Source organism: Mustelus asterias, chromosome 3 (genome assembly GCF_964213995.1).
Source record: "Mustelus asterias chromosome 3, sMusAst1.hap1.1, whole genome shotgun sequence".
In the NCBI taxonomy this organism is placed as follows: Eukaryota; Metazoa; Chordata; class Chondrichthyes; order Carcharhiniformes; family Triakidae; genus Mustelus; species Mustelus asterias.
Window position 1 is genome coordinate 67,094,657 of NC_135803.1, and position 13,714 is coordinate 67,108,370.

General features: G+C 44.4%; 1 protein-coding gene across 1 annotated transcript in view; it reads right to left on the reverse strand.

The window, feature by feature from the left end:
- The window catches only part of LOC144491376 (heparan-sulfate 6-O-sulfotransferase 1-like), a 270,151-nt gene that overhangs the window by 17,551 nt on the left and 238,886 nt on the right, over positions 1-13,714 (reverse strand). The gene's annotated exons all lie outside the window — the stretch shown is intronic.

A 13,714-nucleotide genomic window follows, 5' to 3' on the forward strand; every position in this document is an offset into this window, starting at 1 on the left:
TGATGCAAGAACATGGGAGAAGACCATTATGAGCTTGCCAGCTAGTTTCAGAGTTCATTAAATCCCACATTCTATCCCAACAATTTTTGCAATCAAAATTAAAATTTGGCAAAATTCAATGCCACACAAAAAAAGATTATCTAGTCATTATCACTTTGCTGTTTGTCAGAGTTTGCTGTGCTCAAATTGACCACTGTTTCATACTTTACAACAGTGACTACACTTTAGAAATGTGCTGAATTGGCTGTATGTCCTGTGGTTACGAAAGGCACCATATTAAGTCTCTCTTTCAGCTGTGGGATGCTTTACCACCATTTCCTTGACAATGAAGCACTGCTTCAAGTTGGATTGTGAATCCCTGGCCTTTTCCCCTTCATAATCTCAGAGGCTTTGGGACATTTGACGACTGGCCTGGATGAATTACGACATGCATGTGGAATTACATAGTATTTACAGCACAGACCATTCCAACTACTCCATGCTGGTGTTTGTGCTCTACCCGAGACTCATTCCACCCCAATCAACATGTCTTCCTATTCCTATCTCTCATGTCTTTATCTGACTTCCTCTTAAATGCATCGATGCTCATCACTTATACTGTTCCTTGTGGGAGTGAGAACCACATTCTAACTACACTCTGGGTGAAGAAATGTTTAGTGAATTCCCTGTTGGATTTATTAGTGATCCTTTCATACGGATGGCCTCTAAATGTTCACTTGGCATCAGTAATATGTTGTTTGAACCAAAACAGCACGGAGTTCTCTAACCTTCAGCATGCAGCAACACCTTTAAAGCTTTTTCACATTGTAATAGTAATCCTGATTAACCTTCAGCTTTCACTGTTGCCACTTAGTTTGGGAGAAGGGTTACCTCGAAGACTGACCTCTTGGAGTGGTTCCAATCACTTAGATGGGTTGATGAGCAATTTGCCAATTTTGTTCTCTCCAATTTAGCCTCCGTTTCCAGCTTTTCTTTTTGCCTCTTCCATGATTTCATGTGGGCGAGGTGGAGAGTGAATCATAGAATCCCTACAATGCAGAAGGAGGCCATTTGGCCCATTGAGCCTGCACCAACAACAATCCCATCTAGGTCCTTTCCCTTTAACCCCATGTATTTACCCCATTAGTCCCACCGACACAAAGGATCAATTTATCAAGGCCAATCCACCTAAGCTGCACATCTTTGGACTGTGAGAGGAAACCAAAGCACCCAGAGGAAACCCACGGAGACTTGGGGAGAAAGTGCAAACTCCACACGGACAATCGCCCAAGGCCGGAATTGAACCCGGGTCCCGGCTGCTGTGAGGCAGCGGTGCTAACCACTGTGCCACCATGCCGTCCCAATTCATATTGCAATGCAATTGTATGGGAGTGACTGAATGGACCTGAGGGACTTATCTACCCATCATGGTTTGCACATTGGCATGGCTCCCTGGTTCTGAGCTACCAAGCCTAGCTGAAGTTTTATGCATTTCAAGTGATAAATAGCCAATATCATCGCCACCATCACTCAGTCAGTGGAATTCTCCAGCCACCCCCCCCCCCCCATTCCCCGCCCCCCCACCCAACCCCCGCGCAGCAGAGGCAGTTTGTCATCAGCCGCCAGTGTGATCTTCCAGTCCCGCCAAAGACAATGCCAATTTACATTCCTCGCCCGTGAGGAACCCACGGCGGGGAGGGTCAACTTTGGCAGGATTGGAAGATCCTGCCGGCGGGAAGGACTGGAGAATTCCGTCGAGTGACTCGGTAAGAAGTACACCACACAGGGTCATGGAGTCTAAAAGGCGGTGCCAAATGTTTGATTCCAAAGCTTCCCCATGAAATCTATTCTCATGATTTTGGATCCCCCACATGCAGAAGCACATCCTGCTTCTCTCTCGGGCTTTCAGGAATAAAAGTTCCGTTGCAGAAGAAAGAGGATCAGTTTTGTGGAGAGGCTGGGATTGTTCTCCATTAGAGCAGAGAAGGCCACGGGGGGATTTAATAGAACAATTGAAAAGGTTTGATGGAGTAAATAAGGAGAAACTGTTTCCATCAGCGTGAAGGTCGTAACCACAGGATATGGATTAAAGGGAAGATGAGAAGAATTTTTTTTTACGTGGCGAGTCATGATGACTTGGAAATCACTGCTTGAGAGGGTGGTGGAAGTGGATTCGAGGGTAACTTCTGAAACTGAATCAGAGATATAATTGAAATGGAACAATTTGCTAAGTTATGGGAAAAAAGCAGGGTGATAGAACTAATTGGCTTCCAAATGGCTTCCTTCTGTGCTGTAAGATCTCATGAAATAGGTGAAGAAGTGTTTGCCATGAAATGCCCTTCCCTCTCAATGAATTCTCTCAACTTTTTTAAAAACCATATTTGATGAGGAAGAGATTAAAATTTTTTTTAAAAAATTCATTTGTGGAACATGGGCGTCGCTGGCTGGCCAGCATTTATTGCCCATCCTGAGTTCCCTTGAGAAGGTGGTGGTGAGCCGCCTTCTTGAATTGCTGTAGTCCATGTGCTGTTGGTTGACTCACAATGCCTTCAGGGAGTGAATTGCAGAATTTTGACCCAGCGACTGTGAAGGAACGGCGATATATTTCCAAGTCAGGATAGTGAATGGCTTGGAGGGGAACTTGCATGTGGTGGTGTTCCCATGTATCTGCTACCTCTGTCCTTCTAGATGGAAGTGGTCATGGGTTTGGACAGTGCTGTCTAAGGATCTTTGCTGCAGTGCATCTTGTAGATAGTGCACACTGATGCTATTGAGTGTCGGTGATGGAGGGAGTGGATGGTTGTGGATGTGGTGCCAATCAAGCGTGCTACTTTGTTCTGGATAGTGTCAAGCTTCTTGAGAGTTGTTGGAGCTGCACCCATCCAGGCAAGTAGGGAGTATTCCATCACACTCCTGACTTGTGCCTTGTAGATGGTGGATAGGCTTTGAGGAGTCAGGAGATGAGTTACTTGCTGTAGCATTCCTAGCCTCTGACCTGCTCTTGTAGCCATTGTGTTTATGTGGCAAGTTCAGTTGAATTTTTGGTCAGTGGTAACCCCAAGGATGTTGAAAGTGGGGGATTCAGTGATGGTAACACCATTGAATGTTAAGGGGCAGTGGTTAGAGTGTCTCTTATTAGTGATGGTCATTGCCTGGCATTTGTGTGGCGTGAATGTTACTTGCCACTTGTCAGCCCGAGCCTGGATATTGTCCCGATCTTATTGTATTTGATGAGGTAGAGATTGAAAAACAATTTTGCTTGATGGGATTTAGCGAGAACCAGGGGGACATAAACGAAGAAACAGGAGACAGGCCACACTGGAGCAAATATCAGGAAGCTTTTTTCACACAAAGCTCGGTAGAAATCTCGAACTCCCCTGCCATTTCCATCCAACCCACCTCCGCCCACCCCCACCTCACCTGGCACAAGGAGATTTTGATTGCTGGGGCAACTGGAGCTTTGAAGACAGAGATTAAAAAATTAAAAGTGGGTGTATCAAAAAAGATTGGAAAAAAAGGGTTGAGGTGTAGGTCAGCCACGATCTTTTGGAATAGCTACTAAAGCATAAATTGGACAGCTGCAGACGTGCAGTCAAATGCAGAAACCAGGATGGTGTTTTCTGAGCTGTTCTGCTCCTCTGGAAGTTGTACTATACCAATGTAGAATCAAGAGACTCACCACTGTGACACACAAATGGTGTGAAGTTGCTGTATTTTACAGATCCAGTAAGCAGGCCAAAAATGTCAGAGTTTGTTCATTACATTTTTAAAGAGCGATACAAGTCTTAATTACTATCAGTCTCTCTGGCACTGAAAATTATATTGTTGAGTCTCATTTCTGTGGATTTTAATTATTATGGGAAATTTTAAGATACTTAGCTCAGGTCACTCATTCACTGCAACATCCAGGCACGACCAACTGTTTACAAGTACCACCAGCAAAGGTTATAGATAGTACACCAATTGTTCAAGACTATTTTTGTGCTGTGTGTCAGTGTCATTCTGTGTAACCACATCTCTTGGATGCCTAGGACATTTTCAGAAGGAACAGTTAATGCATTTGCGCGCAGGCCATTGGGTACACACGGATGTTGATGCTGCTAAATCAGCATTTGTGGTTATATTATCATAGAATCATGCAGCATAAGGACTGGCTATTCAGCCCATTGTGTCTGTGCCAGCTCTTTGGAAAAGCTAACTGATTAGCCCCAACCACTGACCCAACCCGATGACGCTGCAAACGTTTCACTAATTATCCCAGACAACTGAACACATGACTATAATTCTCAAGATGGTAGATTTTTGTGCGGTAACTGTATCAAGAGGTATGGAGCAAAGTTGGGCAAGTGGAGTTGAGGTGCAGATGAACAATTATCCAACTGAATCGCGAAGTGAGAGGCTGAACTGAATGGCACAGCAAGAGGCTGAAATGTCTGGACTTGTTTATATACAATTTCTCACTTCCAAGTCAAAAAGAAAACCACAAATGCAAAAATACCCTGAGCGCTTGGGGTTAATCTCAGAATGCTGCTGTGAACACTACGAAATGGCCTCAGTTTCATTAAGAAATACAACAGTAGTGACATTTTGTTTCATCAAAAAAAGCTGGCAATGCCAACCAAGACAGGTTAATGGCATATGGTGCAGAGTTTGATTTACAATAGTGAAAGGTCATCAATGTCAATCCATGTCTACAAGGGTGCTGTTGGCATCAATTGGACCCCCAGCCAAATACTTAATAAATGTAAATACAAGCAATTGGCAGATTACTGGTGATGACATTGCTTCTCCCTTCAACCCTGCCACAAGGCAGGTCCACATCCATTAGTCACCCAATATGGCCAAGTGGTCACTTTTCAAACAAGAATACTGGGCGGCTGTGTCAGCATTGGGCTGGGGAGGGGGGGGGGGGGGTTATTGGGGATGGGGGCTATCACAATCAAACTTGATCCTGTTCCCACCCGACCTCCAAGTGTGCACACTTCCCAGCAAGAGGTCGTCAGGTAGCAGCAGAGGCAGCAATACAAAGGCAAAACATTGCAGATGCTATAAAACGGAAAGAGCAACAAATTGCTTGGCTGCAGTCAGCAAGTCAGGCTGCGAACGTGGAGAGAGAGGGAGAGACAGAAATAGAGTTCATGTCGGTGGCCTTTCATCTGATGGAAGTTCATTGACCTGAAACGTTAAATCTGTTTCCCTTTCCACAGTTGCTCCCTGACCCACTGAGCATTTCCAGCATTTTCTGTTTATATACCAGAAACAGGAACTCTGGCTGATTCCCCATCTCTGCAGACTGCAGAGTGCAATGTGAAATATAGCACCCGGCTCTGGTCAGTTAACTCTGGGAAACCTGCAATCCTCTTAAGCTGCTCTTCATTGTGTGTTGAAACATTAACTCCCGAGCCATTAAGCAATGGCAAGTTCAAAGAACACGCATTTGCCACGGTGGAATGTGCTGATTTTCTTCCAAGCCACCTAATCAGAAAACATTTCTGAAGCATATCTTTAAAAAAATCCTTTATTTCTGTGATCGAAGACCTCAGTCAGTGTTATGGGCTCAAAGAATACAGCACTTCCAGTACAATGTTGTTACTAGCACTGAATGTCACATGGCTGCCCCCAGCCTGTGTCTCATGGCGAAAGGTCACATGACTACAGCAAGCCAGTTGGACCTTTAGTACATGACTGCATGTCGGTCAGCCCTGCTTTGTAACTGGGTACTGAAGTACAGCCTAATAGCACAGTGTTGACGACCCCGTTTCTGTGTGTTTCACTGCAGGTCCGCCGCTGCTCAAAGGGCTTGCCATAACAGAAGTTGAAGTTATGAGAAACAGAAGGACAAACAGCAACTTGGCACAATGAAATAGGTGATAAGATTTATCAACAATCCTGCCTCCCGCCCAATCATGGCAAGGCTTGACAGGAGAACTTCAGTGGTTAGACCATAAGACATAGGAGCAGAATTAGGCCACTCGGCCTATCGAGTCTGCTCCGCCATTCAATCATGGCTGATATTTTTCTCATCCCCATTCTCCTGCCTTTTTCCCATAACACCTGATCTCCTTATTAATCAAGAACCTATCTATCTCTGTCTTAAAGATACTCAATGATCTGGCCTCCATAGCCTTTTGCAGCAAAAAGTTCCACAGATTCGCCACTCTGGCTGAAGAAATTCCTCCTCATCTCTGTTTTAAAGGATTGTCCCTTCAGCCTGAGGTTGTGCCCTCTGGTTCTAGTTTTTCCTACTAGTGGAAACATCCTCTTCACATCCACTCTATCCAGGCCTCGCAATATCCTGTAAGTTTCAGTAAGATCCCCGCTCATCCTTCTAAACTCCAACGAGTACAGACCCAGAGTCCTCAACTGTTCCTCATATGACAAGCTCTTCATTCCAGGGATCATTCTTGTGAACCTCCTCTGGACCCTTTCCGAGGCCAGCATATCCTTCTTTAGATTTGGGGCCCAAAACTGCTCACAATACTCCAAATGGGGTCTGACCAGAGCCTTATACAGCCTCAGAAGTACATCCCTGCTCTTGTATTCTCGCCCTCTCAACATGAATGCGAACATTGCATTAGCCTTCCTAACTGCCGACTGAACCTGCACGTTAACCTTAAGAGAATCTTGGTCTTGGTTGACAAACATTTTGGCAAAGTCACCTCTCTCACCATTCCTAAAGGATTGAGTTTCAGTTGAATATTAAAAAAACCCAGAATAATTTATTATGTAATTTTGCAGTTTTATTTTACATGAGAATAGGCTGCTGACCAGTGGCCCAGCTCACAACTTGAAAAGACATCAATTTGTGTGCAGTTTGTCCAGAACCTACAGCTCATTTGCTGCGTGGTTGATAATAAGTACGTTCTTACCAGAGCTAGTTATTGTCAGTGGTTTATTCCACTAAAAATTATGGTCAATTGGTCAGAGGAAGGTAGTAAATTAGCACTTCAGCATAAATAATGGTATTTAGCATAATTAGTGTGATGTGGAGTCCAAAACATAACTGGTAGGGCCTACAGACCATGGCACGCATGCTGTTCCTCAAGGATAAGGAATACCTCAAAGAAAAATATCTGATTTTAAATACCTTTGCACCATTTGTATTGACCATTTTGAAATTTCTGTAATGTTTCTTTGACTGTATTGAAGACCTCAAGAGCGCATCATGACGTATGCGGAGAACCTAATATCATTGCACTTTGTGTGATGGCCATTTTAGAACATAGAACATAACAGCGCAGTACAGGCCTTTCGGCCCTCGATGTTGCGCCGACCAGTGGAACCAATCTAAAGCCCCTCTAATCTACACTATTCCAATATCATCCATATGTTTATCCAATATAACCATTTGAATGCTCTTAATGTTGATGAGTCCACTACTGCTGCAGGCAGGGCATTCCACACCCTTACTACTCTCTGAGTAAAGAACCTACCTCTAACATCTGTCCTATATCTCTCACCCCTCAATTTAAAGCTATGTCCCCTCGTGCTAGCCATCACCATCCAAGGAAAAAGGCTCACACTGTCCACCCTATCTAATCCTCTGATCATCTTGTATGCCTCTATTAAGTCACCTCTTAACCTTCTTCTCTCTAACAAAAACAACCTCAAGCCCCTCAGCCTTTCCTCATACAATTTTCCCACCATACCAGGCAACATCCTGGTAAATCTCCTCTGCACCCTTTCCAACACTTCCACATCCTTCCTATAATGCGGCGACCAGAACTGTACGCAATACTCCAAATGCGGCCGCACCAGAGTTTTGTACAGTTGCAGCATGACCTCCTGGCTCCGAAACTCAATCCCTCTACCAATAAAAGCTAACACACCGTACGCCTTCTTAACAACCCTATCAACCTGGGTGCCAACTTTCAGGGATCTATGCACATGGACACCCAGATCCCTCTGTTCATCCACACTACCAAGTATCTTACCATTTTGAAATGTTTGTAATGTTCTTTCAGATATTTTATGAATAAAGTACATTTTTGCAAAAACAAAACAATATCTGATCTTAGGTGCTTGTCATTCTTGGTCAGCAATTAATTCTTTGAGGGACAAGCCAATCAGCTGAGATTAGATTTGTTACATATGTTGGGGCATAGCCCCTTTATGGGAATGGGTCATGTGACCGTGATGTGGAGTAAACTGTTGGGATCCACCCAGAGTGGGCAGTCCACGTTTGGAGTGTGGAGTGAATAGACCTAATAAAGAGTTGTATATAAAAGCAAAATATTGCAGATGCTGGAATCTGAAACAAAAACAGAAAATACTGGAAAATCACAGCAGGTCTGACAGCATCTTTTTTCTCCCCACAGATGCTGTCAGACCTGCTGAGATTTTCCACATTTTCTGTGTGTGCAATAAAGAGTTGTGCTCCCTGACATCTGACTGTGGGTAGTTATTGAGGAGAAGTCTCAGTACAACAGGATTTAACAAGGTTTGCTTTTATGTTAGAAGCAGTAATTTGGAGCTCCTTTTGTTCATGGGGGTTGTTCAATTGCAAAGCCTTCAAGTTTGTCACTCCCCACATTGTCTACAATATGTTGGACCAGCTGATCTCAACCAAGGTCATTGCAAAGCTGGGCTCAGAGTCTCAGGGTTACAGAGTAGAAAACAGCGGCTGTTGAGTGACCCCAGTGGGAAAATGTGTATGTGCAGATATGGGTGCACACAAAAGTGGGTTCAGCTGTAATGCTCTCCACAGTAATAGAGCCCGCTTATTTAGAATCAATATGCAAGCTCAGACCATAACTCTAGCTACTTTTATAAGGTACCAGAGGGAGCTAGCGACAAGCCACAAAAGGCAGAAGTTACAATCATGAAGTTCCAACAGTCCCTGTGTGTCAGTCAAAGCCAATGGCCTCTTGTGGATGAGTAATCTCGCAAAGCATCAATCAGTATCGAACAATTCGATCTCCCAGCATCACAGATACTCAATTATCTGCCAATATAAATGCGAGAGTTTGCAGCTCATACAAGGCTATGGAATTGGCAGGCAGGTAAACACCATCAAGCCTACTGCACATACCATGATGACTGGAGCAGTTTGTGGGACATGCTCTGTATTCTCCACCCGCTTTGCAGATATGCAACCTCCTGGCAGTTAAACAAAAAAACAAAGAAAAAATCCAGGTCCAATAAGAGAAAAACACTTCAAAAAATTCCTTTCCAACCTCCTCAGGATATTCAAACCAGTCTAGAAGGTCACATAAATGGCATTATCCATAAGAGATGAAATATATATCTCATATGCATCATGTTATGTAGATTCTAAGGGGTTAAGTGAATCATGAGTCAGAAGTGATCATTCTTCTTCGTTATCCCAAATAGCCCCCCCTCGTTTCAATATCATTTGTAGTTAAAGTCTTGTTTTACATTTGCTATGTGCCTCTATACCCACTGTTGAGTTGTATGCAGTGAAATGGTTGAGAGATCTACACACACATACTTTGATATATGTCTTTGCTGACACTTAGGGGTGATTTTTACAGTGGTCCATCAAATTTCCTGCCCCCGCACCCCCCAAGTCAGTTGGCAACTCACTGCTTTTCAGAAGCTGTTCTACAGCAACGATATGCAGGGGGCGACCCTAACAAGATGACTGTAACTTCTGCCCCTCAAGAATCTGGAATGGTTTTTCAAGGCAAAAGGTAGGGGTGTGTGTGCATGCAGGTGTGTGACATGTATGTGTTGGATACATGCATGTGTGTGTTGGGTGCGCGTGTGTGTTGGGTGCGCGTGTGTGTTGGGTGCGCGTGTGTGTTGGGTGCGCGTGTGTGTTGGGTGCGCGTGTGTGTTGGGTGCGCGTGTGTGTTGGGTGCGCGTGTGTATTGGGTGCGCGTGTGTTGGGTGCGCGTGTGTGTTGGGTGCGCGTGTGTGTTGGGTGCACGTGTGTGTTGGGTGCGCGTGTGTGTGAATGTGTTGGGTGTGCGTGTGTGTGAATGTGTTGGGTGTGCGTGTGTGTGAATGTGTTGGGTGTGCGTGTGTGTGTTGGATGTGTGCACGTGCGTGGCATAAAATTCTCACCATAAAGTTGCATGACTCATTCATGATGCACGGCCAGTTGACCAGGGGGTTGCCAGCAGCACTTTACCCCAGAGCGTAGCACCATGAGGAGCAGCAAGGAAAAGAAAGGAAAAAGCAGAGAATGAGGAAAATTTCCATCCTTCCAATTTCCATTTCTAGGGGCTGGAGATAGCTGAAATCATAGAATTCATAGAATCCTACAGTATGGAAGGAGGCCATTCAGCCCATCGAGTCTGCATCGACCACAATCCCACTCAGGCCCTGTCCCCCTAACCCCATGCATTTACCCTAGCTAGTCCCCCTACTCCGCACATTTTTGGACTATGGGAGGAAATTGGAGCAGCTGGAAGAAACCCACGCAGTCACGGGGAGAATGTGCAAACTCCACACAGACAGTGACCCAAGCTGGGAATCGAACCTGGGTCCCTGGCGCCGTGAACCAGCAGCGCTAACCACCAGCAGTGCCGCCCTTACAATAAATACAACAGCTTTCATTAAAATAGCAAAACAATGGGCAAAAGGAAGAAAGAAAATGTAACACCTAATTTTATTGAAAATAAAGAAACCAAGTGTAAAATAGAAGCTTATATTATGTAACAATAATGTGGCATATTTCAATAAATCTCACTAATGGTAACCTCATTGAACGCATTTCAAAAGGACCTCGTCAACACTCCCATGGCTGATATCTGACTGTACAACTGAAGGAGATGCTTATGCCTCATTGCACAGACACACTGACTGTGCAGGTAGAGTGGCTATATGAAGCACACACCTACCAGTTGGGAGAGAACAGGATTGAAATAAAATGGAAGAGAAACTCCTCCTTTCATCAGGTGGCAGTCTCGGGTTCTTGAACTTAGTTCACACCCTCAGCTCTTCACTCCTCGCTCTGCTCTGATATTCGTGGCAGAACTCTCAGCCATCACACCTCAGCACTCTCAAATTCCCTTTCTAAAGTTCTCCACCTGCCACATCTGTTCCCACTTTTAAACTGCTGCGCAGTAGCTGGTATCACTTTGGAAAGTGCCTCAGGGTGTTTTCCTACATTAACGAAGCTATGAAAGTAGAAGTTATTATTGTGTTTATTACCTCAACATGCTCTACCCGTGTTGATCCTCTCACTATTTCATCCAAATTCTTACCAACTGAAGATGGTATTTCCTATCAGACTGCACTCCCTCTACAGGATACTTTGTATACTTACACAATGTCTGAGGCCTAGACTCTTACCCCTGGAAAGGTGAAGGCTAAGGGGTAACCAAGCAGAGGTCTTCAAAATTATGAGTTGATGTGATGAGCAGAAAGAAGGTGTTTCCACTTGTGGGGGAGTTCAATAAGAATCATCATAGTCATCATAATCATAGAATCCCTACAGAAGAGGAGGCTATTTGGCCCATCAAGTCTGCTCCACCATTCAACATGATCATGGCTGATCCTTTCTCTCAACGCCGTACTCCAGTGCTTTTGCCATACCCCTTGAAACATTGTGGGTGGGATTTTACGGCCTTGCTCGGGTGAGATTGTAAAATCCCGCCCAAGGCCAACGGAGATTTCCATTCTGGGAACCTTGCCTGCCCCGATTCCGGGGTGGGCGAGGTGCTAGAGTTTCGGCCTTAGAGTCCAGAAATCTATCTTTTTACTTCTTAAATTGGCTTCCACAGCTTTCTGAGAATTCCACAGGTTCACCAGCCTCTGAGTGAACAAATTTCACCTCATCTCAGTCCTAAGTGGCCCCTTTCCTGAGAATATGACCTCTTTTTCGAGAACTTCCAGCCAGAGGAAACAACATCTGTCCAGCCCTGTCAGAATTTTATATGTTTCCGTTAGATCCCCTCTGATTCTTCTAAATTCCAGTGAATCAGACTGCTGTAGTGATGTGTTAGGAGGTAGAGCACTGGGCCATGGTGGCAAAAATAAAAATAAACTAATGTTCCCCTTCTTTAACTTGCAGAAATATTAATTCTGAATGAGCTCATGTGCAATACCAAATAGACCGTGGACATTTCATATCAAAGCTCACATGAGAAGAAATGTCATTTGGACAAGGGCAATGAGCATCCATGGACCATTACCCAGCAAGGAGTCAAGCCCTTTGGGAGAAGAAAAAATTGGCAAGGGGAGGAAGAAAATAAATATTTAAAAACTGACTTCCAGTCTCAGGGAAAGGACAATGCAGTGTAGACAGGGCTTTCAATGGATCCTGCCAGCAGAGTCCCTGCTTAAATTTCATAAGAAGACAATGGGAATTTCTTCTGAGTAGGACTTGAATAAAATAAGCATTTTCGCAATGGAATTCGAACATCATTACCAAAACTCGTCAACTTGTTAGCAAATAGCTATGGGTCAGTACTTTGTGCGCTGGTGCATTGAGAAATTTGAGCGTCATTAACATCTGCATAAATAAGCAGCAATCATTGGACTTTTTGCAGTGCATAATTTGCAATGGCATTGAGAAGGCCGGGAGAGACCAGTGAAGGAGAGAATATGGCTTTGTTGTTGTCAGCCATGTGATCACACGGTTCCGAGCTCCTTTCTGTTACGCACTGGGTTTCGGGAGTGGCAGCTGTCTTTTGGCATCTGACGACCTGATGGGCCAGAATGTGACTGTCGGCACCCAGGCTGCTCAGACAGGGGACAGATACAGCAAGCTCTGCTCCTCACCTGGCACTCACAGGCATCATTTCCAGCAGTTGATGGCTCTCAGGGGAAAGAACCATTAAGTGATTCCCTACCCGACCTCCTCCAGTCCAGGGATGCTGAGGACAGTTGTGGTGCCTCACACTGCTATCCCGGCTGAGGGCAGTTAACTCAACATAGACCAAGAACTGAAGCTGAGATCAACAGTGCCACGCAGGGTGATGCATTTACCCATTAAGCCACTGGGAAAGAAACTCTGCATTTCCTTTTTCAATTATAAAATATGTTCACTGGTGTGTGTATAAACCACACAAAATGTATTAAAAAAAAGACGGCAAGTTAGCAATTCCTTGACTATGTGGAGGGAAACAATGGGACTGCAAGAAAATTACAGAACTCAATGGGAGATGAAAGGCTTCGTGGTTGGAAACTATCTCCATTCCTCCTCCCCCGCCATCCTGTCAACCTGCAATGTTGAAGTAATGAAAACAAAATAAAGATTAAAATCTTTTGAAGTAATTATTTCCTATTTTATAATGAAACAAAAATAACTGAAGGAAAATGCCAAAACTTAACGATAGTTGTTGCACTTGAATAGCATTTCCTCCTTTATCATTAGCCTTGAATGAAGTTTCCTTTTCATCTCAGGTAATGAATATCCTTTGTGTCCTGTGACACGTTTGCCAGAATGACGTTCCCTTCTCCAAGAGAGGCAATTAATCATCAGGATGTGGTAAATATAGTAAAGCTGGATTAGAGCTCTCCAGAACAAATGTGCAGCGTAGCGGGCCATTAAGCGGCACAAACCAGTTTCCAAGTTCAAACTCTGACCTGCTAAAATTGAATCTGTTGTTGGGACAGCCAAAACTGACACCAGTTCCCTTGGCCAAGAGAAAGGGGCAAGTGCCAACCAGAGTCCCGCCCATCTTTAATTGGTGTTCAGTGATACCCGCAGAAAGGGCACTTGGATTGGGTTCAACTATGAAATATCCCAAAGCAGATGTGTTACTCGTTGACATTAACTCCCCAGATTCACCCATGAAGAATTAATGGCCACTTGGGTGAG